This window comes from Ursus americanus, chromosome 29 (assembly GCF_024610735.1).
Source record: "Ursus americanus isolate L20-20 chromosome 29, mUrsAme1.1.p, whole genome shotgun sequence".
Classification (NCBI taxonomy): domain Eukaryota; kingdom Metazoa; phylum Chordata; class Mammalia; order Carnivora; family Ursidae; genus Ursus; species Ursus americanus.
In genome coordinates, this window is record NC_142155.1 from 24,038,965 (window position 1) to 24,065,128 (window position 26,164).

Genomic DNA, 26,164 nt, shown 5'->3' on the forward strand with positions numbered 1-26,164 from the left:
AGTACTGATTTGAAGGGGCACATTCACCCTGTTTATAGCAGCATTATCAACAATAGCCAAATCATGGAAAGAGCCTAAATGTCCATCAACTGGTAAATGGATAAAGAAGATGTACATGCCACCTATTACTCAGCCATCAAAAAGAATAAATTCTTGCCATTTGCAAGGACATGGATGGAACTAGAGTGTATTATGGTAACTGAAATAAGTCAGTCAGAAAAGACAAATACCATATGATTTCACTCATATGTGGAATTTAAGAAACAAAACAGATGAACATAGGGGAAGGGAAAAAAAGAGAGGCAAATCATAAGAGACTCTTAACTATAGAGAACAAACTGAGAGCTGCTGGAGGGGAAGAGGGCAGGGGGATGAGATAAATATGTGATGGGTATTAAGGAGGGCACTTGTGATGAACACTGGGTGTTATATGTAAGTGATCAATCAGTAAATACTACTCCTGAAACCAATATTACACTATATGTTAACTAGAATTTAAATAAAAACTTAAAAAAAAATAGAGAGCCCAGAAATAAACTCATGCTTTTATGTTCAATTAATCTATGACAAGGAAGACAAGAATATACAGTAGGGAAAAGACACTCTCTTTAATAAATAGTGCTGGGCAAACTGAACAACTACATTTGAAAAAAATGAAACTGGACTGCTTTCTTACACCATACACCAAAATAAACTCAACATGCATTAAAAACCTAAATGCATAAACCATAAAACTCCTAGAAGAAAACATAGGCTATGATCTCTTGGACATTGTCCTTAGCAACAACTTTATGGATATGTCTCTTCAGGCAAGGGAGACAAAAGCAAAAATAAACTATGGAACTACACTAAAATAAAAAGCTTTTGCACAGCAAAGGAAACCATCAACAAAAGAAAAAGACAACCCAGGGATTGTCAGAAGATATTTATTTGTAAGTGATATATCTGATGAGGGGTTAATACCCAAAATATAAAAATAACTTCTGCAACTCAGCACCCCCCTAAAAAAAAAAACCAATCTTACTAAAAAATGGGCAAAGGACCTGAATAAACATCTTCTTAAGAAGACATAGAGATGGCCAACAGGTATATGAAAAGATGTTCAACATCACTCATTAGGGAAATGCAAATTAAAGCACATGGATTTACCTCATACAAGTCAGATGGCTAGAATCAAAAAGACAAGAAATGACAAGTGTTGGTGACAACGTGGAGAAAAGGGAACCCTTGTGCACTGTTGGTGGGAATGTAAACTGGTGCAACTACTGTGGAAAACAGTATGGAGGTTCCTCAAAAAAGTAAAAATAGAAATACCATAGGATCCAGTAATTCCATTACTCAGTATTTACCCAAAGAAAACAAAGACACTAATTTGAAAAGATATAGGCACTCCTATGTTTATTGCAGCGTTATTTATAATAGCCAAGATATGGAAGCAACCCAAATGTCCACTGATAAATAAATGGATAAAGAAGATGTGGTGTGTGTGTGTGTGTGCGTGCGCACGTGTGTAATGGAATATTATCCAGCCATAAAAAGGAATGAGATCTTGCCATTTGCAATAACATGGGCGGACCTAGAGTGTATTATGCTAAGTGAAATAAGTCAAACAAAGACAAATACCATATGATTTCACTTATATGTGAAATCTAAAAACCAAAATAAAAAAAAGAACAAACAACAACAACAAAACAGAAACAGACTCCTAAATACAAGGAACAAACTGGTGGCTGCCAGAGGGGAGGGGAAGTGGGGGGGGGATGGGCAGTGTAGTTAAAGGGCATTAAGAATTACAAACTTACATTAAATAAGTCACAGATTAAAAGTACAGCATAGGGAATATTGTCAATACTACTGTAATAACATTACATGATCACAGATGGTGACTGCACTTGTTCTGGCAAGCACCGAGTAATGCATAGAACTGTCAAATCAATGTATCATACACTTGCAGCTAATATAACACTGTATGTTAATTATAATTTAATTAAAAAATAAACAATTTTTCAGGGCACCTGGGTGGCTCAGTTGGTTAAATATCCAGCTCTTGATTTTGGCTCAGGTAATGATCTCAGGGTCCTGTAATTGAGCCCTGCATCAGGCTCCACACTCAACAGGGAGTCTGCTTGAGATTCTCTCCCTCTCCTTTGCCCCTCCCTCTGCTCATGCTCACTCCCATTCTCTCTCTCTCTCCCACCAAATAAACAAATGAATGAATGAATGAATTTTTTTAAGAAATAAAATAAACCATTTTTTTAAAGAGGGGGAAAAAACAACCTTGCTTTCCTGGGAAACTCCAACTTATCATGAGGTATCATCCTCTTTGCATACTGTTGGATTTGATTTACTAAAATTTCATTTAGAATTTTTGCATTTATGTTTATGGAGGACATTGATCTGTAGTTTCCTTGTGATGTCTTTATCTGGTCTTTACCAAGATCTGATAGTCTCATACAATGATTTGGGAAAGATTCCACCCTCTTCAATTTTCCAGAAGAGTTTATGTATCATTAGAATTTTATCTTCCTTAAATGTTTAATAGAATTAACAAAAGAAGCCATTTGTACACAGGGGTTTCTTTTTCCCCCAGCTTTGAGTTACAATTGACAAAAAATTGTGTATATATATATATGTATTTTTTTAACCCAAAACGTGGGAAACTCCACAAAACAAATGACTGGTTTTCTTAAAAAAAAAAAAAGTTACAAAGAAAAAAAAGAATGCAGAGGAACCTCTAGATTAAAATAAAGTAAGAGGTACATTAACCAAATGCAATCTGTAGACACTGCTTGGACCCTAATTAAAACAAACCTACTTCAAAAAGTTGTTTATGAGACAATTAGGGAAATGTGACAACTGACTGGATATTTGTTACATTAGAAATTTTATTTATTATTTTAGCTATGATAAAGATATTGTGCTTTATATATAATTTTAGATATGCATACCTACATAATCAAAGACAATAGGACATACTTTTGGTGATTTTCTACAGAACAATTAAATATTGATAAGGAGTGGGAGAGGTTATGGAAGAAGTAATATTGGCCATTTGTTGATAATTGTGGAATCTGGGTATTATATGTATGGGGGAAGGGCATCTTTATACAATTCTATCTTTATCTTGGTAGATGAAGTTCTATCTTTAACTTCTCCATAATAAAGGTTTTTTTTTTAATTCTAATGGTCCAACCTTATGCCAAGGACTCTTATTCAATTGCTGTGGGATGAGGCACTAGGATGTTTTTAAGGCTCCAGATAATTCTAGAGTATAGCCAGCACTGAGAACTAACATTACAGGCTGAGTTTCTTAAGGACAAGAGCTGTGTCGTGGTCCTCTTTTATATTCCAAGCAGTACTGGGCACATAGCACCATCTCAGTAATGTTGAATGTTTAGTGAAATTATAAGAACATCACTCTGTATTTTTATCTGACATGGGGAAGATGAGGAAAAGACTGAAGAAACATTGAAGCCTCAAATGAAGTCCAGATAAAATAAACTAAGATTCTGCAGCCCGCCTGACGGCCTCTGCACCAGCTCTACCACCCTCCTTCTCCAACCAAAGGGAAAGTCATCTTCATTTTAGGGCCATTCCACTTATCCTCCAGACAGTCTGGATAAATTATAATAGGTCTCCCAGGGACACACACACACACACACACACACACACAAAATCAGAAACAGCTTTGTTATGTGAAAAGAGGTTTTTAAAGTTATTAACCCACACTCTTTCTAGGATCAAAGGTACCAGGATCATCAATGAAAATGTACTTTTTTTTAATAGATTTTATTTATTTCTTTGAGAGAGAGCACAGGAGAGGGAGAGAGAATCTAAAGCAGACTCCCCTCTGAGCACAGAGCCCGATGTAGGGCTCAGTTCCATGACTGCAAGATCAGGACCTAAGCCAAAACCAAGAGTCAGACTCTTAACCAACTGACCCACCTAGGCACCCTGAAAATTCACTCTTAACTAGCCAGCAGATCTGCCATTTTTGTAGGAGTCAGCTGGAGAGCAAGGATCATGCTTCCAGATTTAAATCTCATAGAAGTGCTTAGAGGGAATCAGTACCTCCTTTACTTTGTACCTATCCACTGAGAGATGTACCTGCCTGCCAATGGGCACCTTAGAGGGACAGCTGAATTCAGGCAATTGATGACCTCTCCCCAGGACATCTGGGGATGGTCCCTTACTTTTAAGATACTTATTTATATCCAGCTGCTTTCTGAACATTCCATAAACACCTCAGACTCATCCAAAAGTAACTTCATCATTTTTTTCTACCAAACCTTCTCTTCCTCACATAATGCTCTAGTTGTAATGATGGTACCTCCATACACCTAACCTAGAAACCCATGTTAACCTTACTATCCCTCTTCCTCAAACTGGACATCTAGGCAACTGATGGGTCCTGACAGTGACATGGCCTATACATTTCCCAGCTCCATGCCTATCTCTGTGTCGTAGTTCAGGTTTTCTACTACAACAGGTGTCTCTTCAAATCCACCTGCCCACTTAAGCAGAATAATCTACCTAAAATGATAATATTCCATGTTATTCCCAGGCATGGAACCATCAATGGATCTCCTTCATTTTCTAAATTAAGTCTAAACTTCTTAACTGGGTATACAAGGCCCTCTGTGACCTGGCCTTTGCAGACTTACAGTCTCATCTCTCGCCACTCCCATTGGACATTTTATGTACTGGCAACATAAAAGTATTTGAAAGTCCACACATCCTGTTTCTTGCTCCTGTGCTTTTGCTAGGATTATTCCTCAACATGGAATGTCCCTTCTCTCTAACCCTCACATCCTCTCATCAGTCTTCACAACCTTACCCATACCTTCCTCATCTAAGTCCCAACCAAATCATCACCTTATAGGAAGTCTTCACTAATCTGAACACATACATATATGCATACACACATACCACCCAAGCTAGGTTCTGTGCCCTTCTCGATGCTGCCATAATACCCTGGGTATTTTTCTATCACTACAATTATCAAATGATTCTCCACTCATTTGTTCATATATCTACCTTGTGCAAAGGACTGTGGCCCATTGAGACCCACAGCTGTGTCTTAGTGTTTTGATCTCTCAAGCACCTGGCCTACTTCTTGGCATGCAGTAAAAACCAAATATCTTAGTTTTGAATGAATGAACAAAGGTGTGACAGATTAGGTCAAAGTAGGCATGCCAATGAAAAAAGTATTGCAACCAAATTAATGAAATCTTGAATCAAGGCAAGAGAAACAAGAAAGGGGACAAGGAGAAAAGACTGAGGGGTTTTAGAGGTCAACTCAATGGAACTTTACCAGCAGAGCAGAGGAAGAGATTATGGATGACTCAGTGGCATCTTCCTTTGATGATAGAAGGGAGATGAAAATGCAGGAAAAGCTATACTTTGTGAGGGGAGAGGCAAATTAGTGAGTTCTGTTTTAGACACGTTGAATCTGAGGTATCAGAGAACAAAGTGGTTAGAGAGATGGGAGTTGTTGATACTGAGTGGTGTTGAAACCATGGCATGGTTTAGTTAAGCCAGAAAAAGTGTAAAGACTGAGCATAAAAGACTATCTGTTGTCTTTGATCTTCATTTTAAAGCTTCTCTTCTCCCCTTAATGTTCTCCTTGACACTTGGTTTAACTTGATTTCTTTGTACCAAAATTGATGTGCCCTGGAGGAAAGAAGAATCCACAGTGTGATTTGCCTGTCCAGATTCCCCAGGAATAGTTTGACAAAGGGATGCCTCCTGAGACCAAATATATCAGGGATGAGATCAGATGGCAGAAACTTGTGTTTGCAGAGGAAGTCGGTCCTTCACAGATGCTATCTGAGATGGCTACCATTAAGGAATTAAGGAATAATTATACATCTTTCTGCTTTGCTCTGCTCAAACTAGTCATATATACAGACTTGAACTATTTATAATTCCTAAATCAGTATTACAAAATGAAAAAAAACCATATATAGCCACTTTCACATAGGTGTGTTGGACACTGTAGGATGCTTAACTTGAAACAAAATAGCTTCTGGACCCAACCTAATGGAGCTAAAATAGCAATTTATGAGGCAGGTTTTAAATCTTAAAGAAATAAAGCAGAGAGGGCTTTGCATATATTAGGTCCTTTTTTTCTATTGTTTCTTCAATTAGCAAGATTTACTAAGAATCAACCATTTGCCAGACACTTACTACAGCCTAGGAACATGGTCATGAATAAAATACACATGGTTATTTCCCTCACAGAGCTTGCAGTCCATTGTGGGAGAAAACAATACGATTTGGAGGATGAAAATTAGAGCATGAAAATGGTGTGCTAGGAGAAAAAAGTAAATAGCTAAAAGAACAATATGAATGACAATAGAAGTCAGGGAGAAGGGTGAAGAGTGGATGAGTGAGGATTTATATAAAATATAAACAGAAATAGGAAAGGCACAGCTATATTGAACATAGATGTAAAAATCCTCAATAAAATATTAGCAAACCACATTCAACAACACATTAAAAGGATCATTCACCACGATCAAGTGGGACTTACTCCAGGGATGCAAGATTGGTCCAATACTCACAAAATCAATGTGATACACCACATTAACAAAACAAATGATATAAATCATATTAGCTTACTAGATGCAGAAAAAAAATTCAACATCGATTTATGAGAAAAACTCAACCCTCAAAGTGGGCTTAGAGGGAATATACCACAACATAATAAAGGCTACATATGAAAACTACACAGCTAACATCATACTCAATAGAGAAAAACTGAGAGCTTTTCCTCTAGGATGGAACAAGGATGTCCACCCTCTATTCAACACAGCAGTGGAAATCCTAGCTGCAGCAATAGGAGAAGGAAAATAAATAGACGGTATCCAAATTGGTAACGAAGGAGTTAAACTGTCACTATTTGCAGATGATATGATACTATACATAGAAACCCTGAGATCTCCACCAAAACAGTATTAGAATTAATGAATTCAGTAAAGTTGCAGGATACAAAACTATTATATAGAAATCTGTTGTGTCTTTATACACTAATAACAAAGTAGCAGAAAGAGAAGAAAACAATTCCATTTACAATTGCACCAAAACCGACATAGGAATAAACTTTAACAAGCAAGTGAAAGACCTGTATTCTGAAAACTATACACACTGATGAAAGAGATTGAAAGCAACACAAATGGAAAGACATACTATGGTTTATGGGTTTGAAGAATTAATACTGATTGTTTAAATGTTCATACCACTCAAAGCAATCTATAGACTCAGTGCAGTCCCTATCAAAATACCAACAGCATTTTTCACAGAACTAGTACAAATAAGACTAAAATTTGTATGGAATTACAAAACCCCCAAATAGTTAAAGCAATCTTGAGAAAGAACAAAACTAGAGGTGTCAAAATCCCAGGTTTCAAGATACTACAAAGCTATAATAATCAAAACAATATTGCACTAGTACCAAAAAAGACATGTAGATCAAGGGAACAGAATAGAGAGCTCAGAAATAAATCCACACTTATACTGTAGCCTACAACAAAGGAGGCAAGAATAGCGTATTCTATTGCAATAGAATATTGCAAATACAAATACTGCAAAGACAATCTCTGCAATAAATGGTGTAGGGAAAACTGGACAGCTACAGGCAAAAGAATGAAACCACTTTCTTACATCATACACAAAAATCAACTCCAAATGGATTAAAGACCTAAAGGTGAGTCCTGAAACCATAAAAGTCCTAGAACAAAACACAGGCAGTAATCTCTTTGATATCAGTCTTATTGTCTCCTCAGGCAAGGGAAACAAAAGCAGAAATTAACTATTAGGATAACACCAAAATAAAACGCTTTTGCACACTGAAGGAAACCATCAATGAAACAAAAAGGCAGCTTATTGAATAGGAGAAGATATTTGCAAATAGTGTGTCCAATAAGGGGTTAATATCCAAGATATATAAGAGCTTGTACAACTGAACACCAAAAAATGAATAATCTGATTAAATGATGGGCAGAGGACCTGAACAGACATTTTTCCAAAGAAGACAGGTAGATGGCCAACAGACACATGAAAAGACACTCAGAATCACTAAACACCAGGGAAATGCAAATCAAAACCATAATGAGAGGGGCGCCTGGGCGGCTCAGTCAGTTAAGTGTCTGCCTTCAGCTCAGGTCATGATCATGGGGTTCCTGGATTGAGCCCCAAGTAGGGCTCCCTGCTCAGCAAGGAGTCTGCTTTTCCCTCTGCCTCTCCCCCCTGGCTTGTGCTCTCTGCCTCTCTCTGTCATATAAATAAATAAAATCTTAAAAAAAAAAACCATAATGAGATATCAACTCACACCCGTCAGAATGGTTAGAATCAAAAAGACAAGAAATAATGAAGCATGAGAGACTATGGACTCTGAGAAACAAACTGAGGGCTTCAGAGGGGAGGGGGTGGGGGAATGGGATAGGCTGGTGATGGGTAGTAAGGAGGGCACGTATTGCATGGTGCACTGGGTGTTATATGCAAGTAATGAATCATGAACTTTACATCAGAAACCAGGGATGTACTGGTGACTAACATAATAAAAAAAACATTAAAAAAATATAAGTGTTGGTGAGGATGTGGAGGAAAAGGAACCCTTGTGCCCTGTTGGTGGTAATGCAAATTGGTGCAGCCACTGTGGAAAATAGTATGGAGGTTCCTCAAAATTTAAAAATAAAAATATAATATGATCCAGTAATGCAACTATTGGGTATTTACCACCCCCCCCCAAAAAAAAACACTGAAAAAAATATATGAGCTCCTTTGTTTATTGTAGCATTATTTACAACAGCCCAGACACGGAAGCAACCCGAGCGTCCATCAATAGATGATTGCATAAAGGAGTAGTAATGTGTGTGTGTATATGCATACATATACACACATACATACATATATTAGCCATAAAAAGGAATGAGATATTGCCATGTGCAACAACATGGATGGATTCTAAGTGAGATAAGTCAGAGAAAGACAAACACCATATGATTTTACTTGTATGTGGAATCTAAAAACCAAAACTAATGAATAAACAAAAAACAGAAACAGACCCATAGATAAAGAGAAAAAACTGATGGCTGCGGAAGGAAGGGTAGTGGGGAATGGGCAAAATGGGTGAAGGGACATGGACAGTACAGGCTTCCAGTTATCTAATGAATAATTCACAGGGTGAAAGTATAGGGAATGTAATTGATGGTACTGTAATAGCATTGCTTGGTGATCGATAGTAGCTACACTTACGTGAGCAGAGCATGATGGGAAGAGTTAGCAAATATTCTATTGTATACCTGAAACTAATATCAATGTATTTCAACTATACTTCCATTAAAAAATTTCTTTAAAACCATAAAAAAACCCCTAAAAGCTGCTGTTCATCAAAAGACACCATTAAGGGGCGCCTGGGTGGCACAGCGGTTAAGCGTCTGCCTTCGGCTCAGGGCGTGATCCCGGCGTTCTGGGATCGAGCCCCACATCAGGCTCCTCTGCTATGAGCCTGCTTCTTCCTCTCCCACTCCCCCTGCTTGTGTTCCCTCTCTCGCTGGCTGTCTCTGTCTCTGTCAAATAAATAAATAAAATCTTTAAAAAAAAAAAAAAGACACCATTAAGGGGCACCTGGGAGGCTCATTTGGTGAAGCATCCAACTCTTAATTTCAGTTCAAGTCATGATCTCAGGGTCATGAGATCAAGCCCTGCATGGGGCTCTGTGCTCAGCATGGAGTCTGCTTAAGACTCTCGCTCTGCCCCTCCCCACTGCGCTCTCTCTGTCTCTCTCAAATAACTAAATCTTTAAAAAAAAAAAAAAAAGTGCCATTAAGAAAATGAATAGACAAGCCAAAGACTAGGAGCAAGTATTCACAATAAATAAATCTGACAAAGCACTTTTAACTAGGATATATAAAGCACCCTGTAATGCATTAATAAGAAGATGAACAACCCAATTTTTAAAATATTTTACTTATTTGAGAGACAGAAAGAGTGCGAGCAGGAGGTGGGGGAGGCAGAGGGGAGGGAGAAGCTCCCCTCCCTGCTGAGCAGGGAGCCTGCACCCGGGCTGGATCCCAGGACCACAAGATCATGACCTGAGCTGAAGTCAGACAATCGACTGACTGAGCCACCAGTCACCCTAACAACCCAATTTTTTAAATGGCTGTAAGACTTGAACAGACACTTCACAAAAGAAGGCATATGAATGTCTAATAAACACATAAAGAGGTACTCAAGAGGGTTAGTTGTTAGGGAAGTACAAATTAACTTTAATAAGATATCATTACAAATTCACTAGAATGATTAAAATTTTGAAGAATGGACACACCATATATTGACAAGAGTGTGGAGCAAACAATGTTTTTTCTCAAACAGAACTTTTATCATTGCTGGTGGGAATGTAAAATGGTACGACCACTTTGGAAAACTGTTTGGAAGTTTCTTAAATAGTAAAACATACATCTAATCCTATGACCCAGCAATGCTAATGCTAGTGTTATCCAAAGGAAATAAGACACATGTCCACAAAAAGCCTTATATGAAAACGTTCATAGCAGTTTTATTCATAATAGCCAAAAACTGGAAATAGCCCAGGTTTCCATCAATAGAGTAAGCAAACTGTGGCATATTCATACAATGGGATATTATTCAATAATAAAAATCAAGACTACTGACTACATGAATGAATCTCAAAAACATCATACCAAGTTTAAGAAGTCAGACACAAAAGAGTACAAAATGTGTAATTCCAGGTACATGAAGTTCTGTAGCTGATCAGGGTATGTGTTAGAACAGTGGTTCCCTCTGTAAGTGGTGGGTGTTGACTGGGAAAGGGTGCGAGGGACCTTTCTGGTTGATGGAAATATATCTATACCTTGATTATCTTGATAGAGGTGTGAGTTCTACGGCTGTAAGTATTTGTTAAAACTGGTTTAACCGTATGCTTTAGATTGGGGTAGAATTTAGAGACAGTGAAATGCACAATCAAAAAACAACTCATTTCCTGCAAACAACTGCATGGTGCGTTCTCTAGCACTTTAATACCTCCACTTTCTTTTTTTTTTTTTAAGATTTTATTTATTTATTCAACAGAGAGAGAGACAGCCAGCGAGAGAGGGAACACAAGCAGGGGGAGTGGGAGAGGAAGAAGCAGGCTCCCAGCAGAGGAGCCCGATGTGGGGCTCGATCCCATAACGCCGGGATCACGCCCTGAGCCGAAGGCAGATGCTTAACCGCTGTGCCACCCAGGTGCCCCCTAATACTTCCACTTTCAATAAAGACAACATAAAGATTTGAGGTCTGTTCCCATACATTCCCACCTTTATCTTTTTGCCTTTTGGACCACGATGAAAAGAGTATTATCATGTGGAAAAATAAGGGTCACTATGTCACTATCTATAAACCACAGCTGACCAGAATGTCAGATAACATAAAGTGAATTACCAATTTCAAATAGAAAGAGGCATAAAATAAAAAGGAACGTTGTACATTAACAAAATATACGTAATATAGGCTAATGAACTAATATTTACTATTTTAAAAAAGATTTTATTTATTTGAGAGAGACCGAGAGAGCACAAGCAGGGGGAGGGGCAGAGGGAGAACAAGAAGCAGTCTTCCCACTGAGTGGGGAGCCCGACATGGGGCTCAATCCCAGGACCCTGAGATCAGGACCTGAGCCGAAGGCAGACGTTTAACCAACTGAGCCCCCAGATGCCCCTTAACTACTTTTAAATGATCAAGGAGGGCACGTGTTGTGATGAGCACTGGGTGTTACATGCAACTAATGAATCATGGACACTACATCAAAAACTAATGATGATACAGCATCTAACTAAACATAATGAAATAAATAAATGGTCAAGCTAGATATTTGAAAGCAAAGGTCACTTTCCTTTAGTTTTAAGGGAGCAATGTCTTCAATAACAGGTCCGTTTGCACCACTATTTCTGTGCTTCATTAGGAATTAATGTGCCAGATATTTAAGCTAAAATACAGCTCCCAATATTTTTATTTTTTTAGGAGACCAGAGATCGATGAACTAAACAGTTTATTTGTTTGGATTTTAGCAGCACACAGTATGGACAATAAACCTAGTTTTTTTTGGCGATTCAAATTTAGCAGTCTTTTTGTCGCACAGTGTAATTAAAGTTATCCCTTGTTCCCTTATAATGTTCCTCTCCTGGTCTCAAGACTTTCTATTGTGATCACAGTAGGTATCTTCCCACTTATTCTTGATTTTCTTGACCTCTTGACAAAGATTCTCTCCTCGACCCAAGCTCTAGCCAGGTTTCTCTGAGTTCTCTTTCTTACTAGGCCCCAACCTTGGCCTGTAAAGACTTGAACAAACATTAACATAGTTTCTAACAGCTCAAACCCAAATCCTTAGGATGACCCTGGCCCCTCTTCAAGCGTCTGCCTGAGAAAACCCAAGGCTGCCGAAAGAATTTGTTCTTTGTTCCAACCAACACCCGAAGATAGAACAGGCCCTGTCTCCCAGTATCTATGGGAGGGTAGGAGCTTGACTTTAGTAAGGGCCAGTTAGCAAACCCAAATGGGTTTCACATGGACACCCGCCCACCCCCTCTGGCTTTTTGTAAGTTTTCACTTCCCTAATTCTACAGAGCCCTCACTCACCCTCCTCCCTATTCCTTCATTCTCTCTTTAAGACGCCCGACCACCTCTACACAAATCAAAGTCGAGTTCAGTTCACAGTGGACTCTTTTCCCTGTTGCATCGTCTACTACTATTGAAAATCTGCCCTCACCACTTTAAGTTATATCCGTCTTTAATACGAGTCAGGTCACCAAAAACAAGTGCAGCAGCGTAGAGCCTACAGGGGGCCCCCAGGCAAGTAACAGAGACAAGGCACACATGCAATAAATATAAACACAGCTACCATAATACAGTGACAAAAGAGTGGCCCGGAGATTTTGGGGTAGAATGATGGAATTGGATCAAGAAACCTTTTTGGAAAGGATGAATTTTGAGAAAGCAATGGGAGGATACACATAGTTTAAAAAAAGAGCAGGGGCACCTGGGTGGCATAGTCCGTTAAGCAACCAACTCTTGGTTTCAGCTCAGGTCCTGATCTCAGGGTCGTGAGATTGAGCCCCAAGTTGGACTCCACACTTAGTGCGGAATCTGCTTAAGACTCTCTCTCTCTCCCCCACCCTCCCTCTGCCCCCCCAAATAAATAAATCCTTTAAAAATAAAATTTAAAAAAGCAAAATTCAGCCCTGCCAGAAATGGAAAACAATGGTGTGCATGGATATTGTTTGAGTGACAGATAAGTGTAGCAAGAGTGGAGGGGTGAGGGTCATAAAGGAACAAAGGAGTATTGGGAGTTAATCCTGGCTGATAGAAAATCTGTAACCTAGGGGAGCACCTGCTTTTGGTTAGTCACAGAGCGTCCCACAATAGTCGCCCTCCTGAGCTGCAATGGGCTCTTACCCAGCGTGGCCAAAGACAGGATCTGCCCAATGCAGCGGCGAGACAGTGTGCAAACCAGGAAAGGCTTTCCAGCCTCAGGTAGAGACCCTTGGGAGCACATTCTGAGAGGAAGCCAGGGATGCAGGGAAGAAGAAAAGCTGAATCAGACCCCCTGGGCATTTCAACCTGCAGCTTTTGTCTGCGTGTCACAACACAAAGGATGAGACTCACTTAAAGTCAGTTACTTGAGGTCGGGATGCAGGCAGAGATTCACTTTGTTTCCTTTTACTTTTCAGGGTTTCTTGTTATGGTTTTATTGTGTTGTTTTGTTTTGCTCCTCCCCTAGTTTGATTGGCTAAGGCCACAATCTGAAAACCCGGAGATTCTCCTGACCTGATAGCACAGCCCACGTTTATGTCACCTATAAACAAACACTCCGATGGCTTTCTGAAGTCCCCAAGCCCTTCCAATCAATTTCCTTCCGCAGTATCTCTAAAACCAGGTCTGCTTCATTTCCAGCGATTCCCTGGCTTGGATCTCCATGACACTGTACCCATCCACTGCAAGGTTCTTCCCTGTTCCACTGTTCCTAGCTCTCCTCTCCACTTGATCCCAGTGTGTCGGAGACCCTATGAATCATCTAAGACACAGATCTGATTTTGTCACATCTCAACTGAGAAACCCTCAGTGTCTCCCTGCACTACTTAACTGATAAAGCCCAAGCCCACAGCACAGAGGTAACTGACCCAAGAGCATTTTCTGTCTCACAATCCATCACTCCTTCCTTCTCAGGCCAGCCCTCACCACCTCGATCCCTCTCCTCCTGTCTTCTCAGTGCGGGAGAGTTGCCATTTTTCAGCTCTGCCAAGCATTTTCATTTCTCCGCGCGCGTTTGCATGCACGGTGCGCTCTGCCTCTGACGCCTTCCTCCCCGCACCCCACCTCTGAGCAGCACTCTTTACAGAGCCTTCGACACAAGCTCAAGTACTCCCTCCTCCCTCCATGAAACCGGCTGAAACTGGCTCGACTTCTCCAGGCGAAAGGAATTCTTCCTTTCAGTCGGCCCCCAAAACGTAGCTCTCCATCGCCATTCTTAGTGCATCTCCCTTTATTTAACACTGTAAATATATCATTTATTTAAATGGTCACTTACCAGATTATAAAATCTTGGAAGGTAGAAATGGAGTGACGCACACAATTTGACACATAATGATCTATTGCCACAAAATGTTTAGGTCTCAATCTTTCCATCTAGATTGTAAATTTCCTGAAGAGTTAAATCATTTTGTTCCTTTCCTCGTTCACTTCAACGCTTACTATTGTGATGAACCTAGGTTATCCTTTTATCTTTGAAAGGTAGATTAGATCTAACATTTGGTAATTCTAAGAGCAAACTCTGGGAACCCAAGAAATACATCTTACTGACCTACTCAGGACCTGAACGATAAGTACCCTTTTTAAGTAGAAAAGAGAAATAGGAGCAATGAAGAGCCTCCTTCTGTATGCTCATGTTTATTAACAGCCTACTATGTGCTCGACACTGATTTAGGCACAGGGGGCATAGCAGAGAACAAAACCACCCCAAGGCCCTGCCATCTGTGGAGCCTCCAGTCCAGGTGGGGAGACAGACAATCAACAAAGGCCTATATGGCATGGCCAGGCAGCGACAATGCTAGGAACCCACTACACCACTATTTTTTTTTTATGCTTGATGTTCTAATTTTTTTAAATTTTTTTTTACGTAAAGTTCGATGATTCATTACTTGCAGATAACACCCAGTGCACCATGCAATACGTGCCCTCCTTACTACCCATCACCAGCCTATTCCATTCCCCCACCCCCTCCCCTCTGAAGCCCTCAGTTTGTTTCTCAGAGTCCATAGTCTCTCATGCTTCATTCCCCCTTCTGATTACCCCCCCCCATTTATCCCACTACACCACTATTAACAATAGTATAAAGCGGGGTAAGGAGCCAGAGAGTGAGGAAGCACAATGATATTTGCAAATGGCAGTCAAGTAGGTAGCACTCTTTAGGGAATGCAAACATGTCCAGGAAATGCTGCCAGGAGGTCCCCAAGGCCACCCTCACCCCAGTCTGAGGAGCAAGTCACTGCCGCGTGTTCAGAGCCCAGAGCTTTGCCAAGAACAGGCACATGGGATTGCTTACGTGATAAAGGGAAAGAGCTTCAGATTTTAGTGAGGAAATGATGAATGGGTAAACAAATTATAGAACCACAAAACAGAACATTATATAATCCTAAACGGCGTTTTAGAGATTTTTTTTTTAATCTGGAAAAACAGGCTCAAAAAAAATGTGGCGTAATAAACTATACATATGTATGCTCTCATCCAAGATGTAATTATGTATGTATGTCCGCAGAAAGTACACTATGAGGGACATCACAAAATATTAATAGTGGTTACCTCTAGTTGAAAGACTCACAGGTGAATTCCATTTTTCTTATGCTTTTTTTATATTTTTAAGTTTCTACCTCAAGCGTGTCTCACTTATACTTTATTTTATTGTGGTAGGAACACAGGGATCTACCCTCTTGAATTAAAGTGTATGGTAAATATTGTTAATTATAGATACGATGTCTCATCTCCTTTTTAATTTTCATTTAAAAAGTAAAATTTCATTTAAATATTTATATTTAAATATTTAAACTTAAATGTTTAAATTCATTTAAATATTTTAATGAAAATTATTAAAATTTCATTTAAATAAAATAAATATGTATTAAAATAATTCAAGTAGTACAGATGTGCATGAGGTAAAAAGTAATAATCTCTATTGCCCTTACACACCCCCACTTTTCTCCTTAGAGCTTTCATACCCATTATCTGTCAACAGGTGTTTCTGTGCTCTTAGAGAACTTTTATACACAGGCATAGGCATATATAGCATTATTCTCCCCACCATGGAATCATGATATATATGCCTTTATGTAATCTATTCTTTTTCAAATTTTTTTTTAACTTAAATACATTCCCATGTCAGAACATAAAGAGATGCCTCGTTCTTTTTCAGCAACCGGGTAGAATTCTCTTGTTTGTTCTCTTGTTCTATAATTTATCTCAGCGGATTTTTTCCAACTTTTCGCCATTGCAGAGAGGGCTGCAGACAACAGCTGCCTGCAGTTCAAGGTTTCTCTGGCCAGCAGTTATCTGATTGATGTTCAAGGCATGTGAGAAGACCAGCTCAGCACCTGTGTGCTGCCCTGACTTCGCTAAGGCTGAATACCCTTGGACTGATGGTGTCCTCACACATCTGGCTTCGCCACTAATTTCTAGGGTAAGGTGATTTCTCTGAGGCCTTCAGCTCTAGAGCCGTTTCTGAGATGGGCCACTGTGTCTGCTGCTCTCATGAGCAACACATACACCTGTGGTGTGATCTCTTCTAGTTTGCACCGGGTACAATATTGGAGAATATTGATATTTGCCATGCTCTGTTATGGCCTCTCTCTCTGTCAGGACATGAAGCATTTTTGAGCCAATGCTGCCCAGGAAAACAAAAGTGACTAAAACAAGAAATTTTTACAACATAAGCTTTTTTATCTAAATTAACTATGGGAGTACATAATGCTTACAGTTGGCAATTGAGTGGACATGGGGCACAGACTTGGCAAGGGCGGTAACTGACATGAGAACCAGTTTCAGTTAAGCAGGATGTTCCTCAAGGGAGTAAGGCAAAAATGGAGTCTTCTCTGAATTCTCAGATACTTGTCTTTATCGATTTGCCTTGCGTAGAAAATTCCAGGCACCAATAAAGTTCAGAAATGTTATTTCCATCTTTCCAGCTGAACCTGATAAGAACCGATCACAGCGACCACTTAAATCTGTGGTTTCTGGAAACACAATCACACAACTGAAGTTCTAGGCTGGGCTCCGCCAAAGTGGCCATGAGCGAAGTTTCAAAAAAGAAAAAACATGGAAGAGATGGTAGGTGATTACCTTAATTTCATACTCCCTGAATGCAGTAGTCTCCACCCACAGTGTAGCCAATCATCAGCCACGAGACTGTTGGGTTTAAATAAATAGGATTGCAGCAACTGGGGATTCTGAGCATCTGACCAAATGATGATAAATTCTCTGAAAGTCATTTTTAAAGCCTGCCTTGTATGGGTATATTTAATGGGATAGCCTCTGGTCGAGTCAAAGTCTTACAAAATTCACAGCTCCTGACACAATCCATCCTGCAGAAGAGTAATCAAATTATACATTAAGCTGTTAAAATGAAAGCTTATGCAGGATTCTTGAATCAGAACTGGAAAAGTGGTGTGATTCCCTCGTCTTGGGCATTTGCCTTATTAATGAAATGTGGCTAAAGGTCCATGCCGACTAGACACAAAGGTCCAGATATTGAGTAAATGTGTAACAGGAGGGAAACAGAGAATTCCAAAGGTGACCAGGGTGCAAAGGATTGGTTGTTCAAATGTAAAACACACAAAATTTGCTAAGCAAAATTTTAAAAACTAGGAATATGTATATGTATTTCTAGCTAAGGTATATATGTATAAATTGTGTTTTTATGAGAAAAATGACAGGAAGGAAATAAAACATCACTAGTGAGTTATGATGGGTAATTTGGGTCATTTTCTTCAAACTTTAGCATTCTGTACAAGTTTTCTACAATGAATCTATATTATTTTTATATACCAAAACACATACAAAAAGGAATTTTGTTTTTTTTAACTAAACAGATGTTTGACCCAAACAGCTGGAATCAGTGCACATTTAAAAGAAAAAATAAGTAAATTTTGAAAGATTAAAAAATAAATAAAAGTAGATTTAAATTCAACACTCGCTGCTATGGAAATCCTATCACGATTCTTAGCCAAAGCTTACTCCAGTATCCTGGCTGGGATGGGGCAGAGGCTTTGGCTGAGAGGTTGTGGGAAATTTGGTTTGGCTCTTGTTTCCAATAACTCTCCTCATCCTGAGACCAGGAAAGGCAGGAGAGGACAGGTGCTCCTGCTTGATGGTTAAATAATGATCCAATTGAAATCAATGACTCATCAGCTCTATTGGAGGACACAGAAGTACACCTCCTAATCTCAGTCTGCAACTGGTAGTCCACATGTCATTAGAAGCCAGCCTCACAATTATTAAATAAAGCCAAGATGCTGAAAATAAGACAGGTTATCATCTCCAACGAAGAAAAAGAGCCAAGAGAACCATGGACGAGACTCTTAATTCTTCTGATCCTAGAGATGTGAAAAAATATTGCCAAGCTGGAAGACAAGAAGCATCTTGTTATTTTGCAAAGAAAAAAGTCAACTAAAAAAAAAAAAAAAACCAAAAAACAAAAAACAAAAAACGAGGGAAGGAAGAGAAGGTCCAGGGATTGAAGCATTCTTGGTCAGAAAGAGCTTGACACCTGCTGGAGTGTCTACTCTGAGGCAATGGCTGAATATTTTAAGGAAAAATTAAAAATAAACTACCTGTATCAGGCTCAAGCAGGCATGAACTTCCAGAGACACCTATGTATGTGGAAAGAAATAGCAGCCAGTTTACCACACAACCTGGCTATCACATACCACTTACTGAAGAATTTACCACTGACAGTTGGAAGAAAATGTCTTTGTTTTTATCAAATAAACTCAGGAAAATAGTACTAAAAAACCTAGGAGTTTCAAAAGAGGTTTGTCCCAGTGCCTACAATGTCCACTGCAGTGTTTTGGTTGTTTTTGGTTTTGTGTTTAAGATTTTTTATTTATTTATTTGAGAGAGTGAGAGAGCCCCTGAGTTGGGGGGCGGGGGGGGGGGAGAGGTCCTGTCCTTGGAATGTGGGTTCTGCTTGCCTTTCCTGCCTCCAGAGGCAGCTCCAAGGACACAGCCCTGAGATAGTGACGTGGCTATTGAGAACACTGACACTGTACACATGACTGAACCCAGGTACGGCCACCTTATAAACTTTTAAGATTTGGCCGGTGGGTGTGAGCCACAACTGTGAGGTATGAAGACTGTTGTATTATTAGATTACGGATTTTTCTTTTCTGAAAATACATTTGAGCATCACATCTGGGGAAACTACAACTTTAAGGGAGTCAATCTCATTTATTTTCCAAAGATGGAAACAGAAACTGAATTACCCTCATTGTACCAAGTGGCCATTATTGGTTGGGTGTGTTGTTTAAATTTTGTCAAGGAAATAATCCCATTTCACTCGTCGTGACTGTTGTCATTAAGGAAGCAGGAATGATTCCCAGTTCCGATAACCTTAGTATGCCTAACTTAAAGCCATGTTGGGAGGCTCTATTCCCAGTTTCTGGGTTAAGCTGAATTAACCCCAAGCTGGGGCACTGGAAACTGTTATTTGCAAAGATTACTGTTACTATTTAGAAATAGGTACACTCCCTAAATTTCCTTTAGAAAAAAACTATCCACCTATAAAAAATTGCCCTGACAAAAACAGTCCTGGTTTGACTCATCATTTTCGCTCTTTAAATGAGGAGTTTTATGCAAGGTGGACACTCGATGAGCCAACACTGCACTGTGGATACAGATCTGTGCTTACAAGCCTAATAGAACAGACGGTGCTGTGTACGGAAATGTTGCTTTGAGGCAATATTTGCAAAACATGCACACTCTGTATCTTTATTTGGAAAAAATAAAACAGGTTTCTGTTGCAAAAAAATTTTTTTTTCTCATCTTCCTACGGTCCAAGATAAGCCTTGTATGCAAGTTCTCTTTGCTTGTTAAATCTGCCACCTCCCAACCTGGAGTGGCCTCCTGCTTTTTCTGTCTCTCCCTGCCCTCTGAGCACAGAGGCGGATTTCAGATTTCACCAGGGAAACTCCAGGAGGTTGGTGAACCAACAGCATCTCATGCCATCCCCCTGGAAGGAATTCACCGAGATTTTCATAGTCTAATCACTACACTTCAGTGCACAGAGTCAACATTAGCTATTTCTGAACTTGATCATTTCCATGAATATTTTTGACCTTTGCTCTAGCAGCTGCGGGTACGTATTACGCGGACCTGTGCTGTCAAATTCTCTCGGGGTTGCTCTCGCATGCAGTTGGAGATCCCATGGCCATAGCCCACCACAGCCTTTGGAAACATGCTGAAAACTGCTTTTTAAAAAAATGTATCCTAACCATCACAGCTTGCCCCTAAAGGACTATAATCTTTCTCTTCTTAGGTCTTGATGGTTCCTATATCTCTCTTATGAAATATTGTATTTCATAAAATCTATTATTGCTTTTGTATTTCCTGCATCAAGCTGAAAGCTATTTGAGGCAAGATTTGTCTTACTCATCTTTTTTTTTTTCTTGTCTTACTCATCTTTGTATGGTCTCTAACACTTAGCAAGGGATAAGAACTCTGGATATATGTGTTGAGATGAATTAAATGTCAAAATTTGGCATCAGCAATAGGAGCGATGATGTCCTACATAATAGGTACAAAGTATCCACAATTGCATTCATTAGATCATTCACATCCAGCAATCAAAAGCCTGTTCATTGCCATTTTTAATGGCTAATGTCACTAACATTCTCCCAGATACCTATTGCCCTCACCAGGTCTCCCCGTTAGCTATCTAGTTGTATTGTCTTTCCTTCTGCAGCTTCTCTTCCCTCTTCTCCTTTCCTCTGTCCTGCTATTTCTAGTATTTCCTAACAGGCTCTGTGGCAGACCCTCCTAATTTGTCTTGGTCCTCTCTGGTGAACCCTTCTCACTACCACTAGGGAAACCTCCCTCATACAGTTAACCCTTTATTTCTCTTCCTCAAAAACTTCAAATCATGATCTCAGCTACCCAAAAGCTATATGGCTTCTCCAAGGCCCTCTATTCTGATCTCAGCCAGGCCTAATTTCCAGCTAATCAGCTCCCCCAGCCCCACCTTCAGGCAGGCCCTTCACCATTCTAGGTCTTTGCCCAGACAGTTCCCTAAAATTTCAAATAAAATTCAGATTTATGTAGAGTCAAGTTTAACAGAAAGAGTGACAGGGGTGTACCTGGAACTTCTTAAGCTATTAGCAGTCATGCATTTCTTTAGCTGTGAGAGTACAGAAGAACTAAAGCTGGGAGCCAAGACACTCAACATCTCTCCTATGCTATAGACCACGCAGGGACTAAACTCCTCGAGAGCAAAGCAATGAATATACATTTTGACTCTGCAAGGCCAGGGATTTTTGTCTGTTCTGTTCCCGATCTCCGAAGTTCTTAGAACAGTTCCCATAGCAGAAACTAAATAAATACCTGTTAAATGGGGGAAAACATCGTGAGGCATATTGTATATGGGAGAAATTGGGGTCAAGATGCATTTCATGTGTGCCCACTCGAAACCTGGCAGTGCGTGAACCTTGGGGACAAAAATAGGCATCAGGAAACCATGTCCCACTCTTGAGGAGGTTAGAGGTCATGAAAGGAGGCTGGCATGGAAGGATTATTTGGAATAACTCCAGTGAGGAATCTTTGATGTTAGGCCTCTGTTTGCTCAATTGTCAAGGAAGAAATCAGCTGAATCTTCTATGGTCCCAGGCCCCTTCTTGTCTTAAACACGCTGTGTATATTTCCCAGGTGAAAGCCCCTAGCAGCCTGGGCTGTGCCTTCTACTCCCTGGAGTACCTGGTGCGGTATCTTGCAACTAATTGTTATTACCTGCTTTAGTCATTACACTGACTGGGCTTCGATTGTCTAATTTCTTAAAACCGAAATAAAAGTAGAGGTAAAGAACAAGACTTCTCTGAAAATTCTATTAAGAAAAGGGTACCCCCGATAAATAAATCCTATGGTGTGAGGCAACACAGAAAAGAACAGGCAGGAAAGCTTCCACGTTCAGACAGTGACCCATGCTTCAGGCAATTTCTTAACAACCTTAAGCCTTGGCTTCCTTATATGCATGCTGTATGAATAACCATCCCAACCTCACAGGATTAGGAGAAACGAATCAGATAATAAATGTGAAATTATGGGGCACTTGCTCAACTGGTTAAGCGTCTGCCTTCAGCTCAGGATCTCTGAGTCTCTTCTTTGGATCCCAATCGTAATAGTTAATTTCTGATAATTTAAGCATTTAATAGATGAGTACCTTTTCCCCCTGCCTCTTCATTTCCCTGGGAATCTGTGTAACGCTCCCATGTCCCATTGAAGTGGGAGGTGGTGGATACTAGAATCGTTACCAGGTTGAGTTAAAACAGCTGTGACTTAAAAAGATTGAAGCCAAAGTAGATCTTCCCTGTTTTCAGGTAACTACCTCTAATTCCTACTTCGTGAAGAGTAAACCTAGCCATGAAATGCAGAGCACAGAAACCGCTTCCTTCTCAGAACGGACAGAAAGAAACAATTTACTCTAGTAACTCAATTACTGTGGTATCTAGAAACATAATGCAAATTCGTAGCCACCATCTGGCCCACACAATCAGACCTAAGGGTAAACTCCCACCAAAGGCGCTACTTAACACCAGAGCTAGGCTGTAGAAATTTGGATGATATTAAAAACCTACTCCTTCACCCCATACCAGCAACAATGCTATACACAGTTGGTCCAGGAACTGACTTTTGAGAACTATTGGACTGGTCAGACCAGGACATAATCTTAGGCCTTACAGGGATCTTTCAAAAAAATGAAGCCACACTAAGTCTAAAAACTGCAATAAATATAAATATACAGAGAGATAAAAAGCTTATTAATTATAAATATACAGAGATAAAAAGCTTATTTGGTGCAAACTTTTTAGCAGTTCTACCACACTTCTGATATCACTTGGGCAGAGAGTGTCCATCAATTGTTTTGTAGAGTATTAAAGTCATATTCCGAGCATATGGATTTTTCTTCAGGGAACTTGGCTTTCTCCCCCATCTAGTCCCAGTGTTGGAGTCATTTTCAGCCCAACTCCAGTGAAATTTTAATTCTGGAGAGGCACACATCCGTCTACCCTGGGTGGACCTGGTGTCGTGGCCCCAGCGATGGCCATTCTTAACCTGGGGCAAGCCCAAAGAACTGAACTGTTTCCTAAACTGTGGGAGGGCTGTAAGCATGTGCTGGGGTCAGGTCCAGGGGCCCAGTTTAGCTCAAACTCCTGAGAACCCACAAGATCAGCTCTCCAGCGGTTTGGATCCTACATCTCCCACTGGCTTCCCTGAGCCGCAGACTAAGTTGAACAGGTTTGTCTCCCACTGTTGTCCTCTCACTTTCTCCTATACATCTTGTCCTTGAGCCCGGGACGCATTCCTGAGTTGGTGTCAGCACTTACCTGGCTTCTGCATGATTGAAAACTTCACAAGTAACAGGACAAAGTCGAACGTGTGACGATAATCGTTCCCCAAGAGCAATATTCTGAAGATAGTGCAGGTGAAATTTTAGAGGAGTGGGTTTCTATCACTGAGGGAGTCAAGATGGAGGAGGCTTCTCGCGGTTTTAAACAAAAGATCCCGTGGCAGTAGCAGAAAACCTCCCAGGCCAGGGCTTCTTTACAGAAGCTGGAGCAGATGGAGAGCATTACCTCGAACACGCCGAAGAAATCCCGTTCTTGTGATTAACCTTACCTGTGCCTCACCCTTGTCTCTCACCTCACCTGTACCTCTCACCTCAGGTTAAAAAGCTCTTTCACACATGGTATTCATTTGATTCCACGACAATTAAAAAACAGCATGCTGGGATAACTGCCAAGTTATCCTGTTACTGCAGAGGAAACACCATCTCTAGAAGGTTCCCACTTTAGCCACGAAGAAAACCCTTCCTGCATTAAGTCCTACTGTGCATCCCCTCTCCCTGCCCCTCCAGGCTTTTCCTTATGCATCTTTTTATACATACCTATTCAGGCAAATCTTACATTCTTGGATTCATCATAATGTGCTACCTTCTTGCCCTCCTTGCCAGCAGCCTCCTGGTGCCACAGACATGAGTGAACCCTTCACCGCAGAAATTTATTCATCCTCTCCCAGGGTCCTCCATTGTCTAACCCAGTGCTGTCTGACAAAACATAAATGAGGAAGCCACATTTGTAATTTAAAAGTTTCTAGTAGCCACATTTTTTAAAAGTAAAAAGGAAGAAGTGAAATTAATTTTTAGTACAGTAAAACGCACATAAAATTCACATTTTAGCTATTTTCAGGTGTACAATTCAGAGGCATTTAGTGTATTCACAATGCTGTGCAAACATCACCGCTATCCATCTCCAGAACATTTTCATTATCCCAAACAGAAACTATATACCCATTAAATAGTCTTTCCCCAATTCCTCTGGCCCCAGGTAACCTTCATTCTTCTGTCTCTAGGAATTTGCCTTAGGCACCACATATACGTGAACTCAAGCAATGTTTGTCCTTTTGCCACAGGCTTATTTCATTTACTTCACTTTCGAGGTTCATCTATGTTGTGGCAAGTATCAAAATTTCATTCCTTTTTAAGGCTGAATAATATTCAAATATATATCCCATTTTGCTTATGAATTCATCTGTTGGTGGACCTTTGGGTGTGACATCATTTGGCTATTTGCTGCTATGAACTTGGTGTACAAGTACGCATTTGAGTCCCTGCTTTCGATTCTTTAGGTATTACCTAGAATCACTCTAAAAATATATTTTACTTAACCCAATATAACCCAAATAGTAGCATTTCAACATGTAATCCTTAGAGAAAAATGAGATCTTTTATAATCTTCTTTTGTATGAGGTCAGAATCCAGTTGAGATGATACATTTTCACCAAAATTCATCTATATTCGGATTTCATAAAATTTATTTTAAAAAAAGTAGAATCCCATAGCCATGTTGTCCCAGATATACTTTAGGACATGTAAATTAATTAAAATTAAACAGAATTTAAAATTCAGTTCCTCAGTCACATTGCAAATGCTCAATCCCCCCACATGGCCAGTGGCTTCCATACCGAACAGGGAGGCTTTAACCGACAGGGTAGAAATGCTTCTCTCTGTCCCCTGCATCTGCTCCAGGCTACCTTCTCAGCCCGCTTCCCACTACTACCCAACATGGTTCTAAATGGACAGATTCTGAGCATTAGTTCAAGAAATATTTATTGAGCACGGACAACATGCCAGCCATTGTGCTAACCACTGGATACAACAGGAAACAAAACCATGTTTGCATGGAGCCTAAAATAGGTGGGGCCAGAAGATATAAAAACAAGTAATTTCAGAAATAACTATATCTTATAATTGTTATAAGCCCTGTGAGAAAAAATGGTGCAATGCCAGGACAGGCAGATATCAAAGAGATAATCACACAAATAACAAGATCTTAGAAAATTGTGATAAGTGCCTGGGGAAACAATAGGATCTGATGAGAGTTATAACAATGGGTGTTATTGAGAAGGGGAGCTTCTCAAAAGAAGCAACTCAGAGCTGAGACAGAAGAACAAATGAGCTAGGAAAAGGGGTACAGAAAGGGGACAGGGTAGTGAAGTGACGGGGCAGAGGGAACAGCATGTGTAAAAGGCCTGGGGTGAGAAAAAGTTTCATCTCTGAGAAACAGAGAGATGAAGAGTACAGCGCTTATATAGACAGTGGGGCCCCGGCAGGATGGCAGGTAAGCAGAACCTGTTTCATGCAAGGCTTCACATCATAGGAAGGATTTAGGATTTAGGATCAAGTGCAACGGGATGTTAAAGGATGTCGAGGGGTATTGGGTTAGCTTTTTTTTTTAGGCCATTCTGGCTGCTTGGTGAAGAAAAGTCCTGACTCTTCAGCTTGGAGCCTAAAGAGAACTCGTTTCCTTCTTCTGCATTTTGACCTACATGCTTGGTAAGATCTCATCCATAA

At 40.0% G+C, this 26,164-nt stretch overlaps 1 non-coding gene across 1 annotated transcript; it reads right to left on the reverse strand.

Annotated features, from left to right (window-relative positions):
- Nucleotides 1–20,370: 20,370 nt before the first annotated feature.
- LOC123797705 (small nucleolar RNA SNORA44) lies at nt 20,371–20,506 on the reverse strand. The gene has a single exon (XR_006781037.2). It is a non-coding gene; the product is annotated as a small nucleolar RNA SNORA44 (small nucleolar RNA).
- Between the last annotated feature and the right edge of the window lie 5,658 nt (nt 20,507–26,164).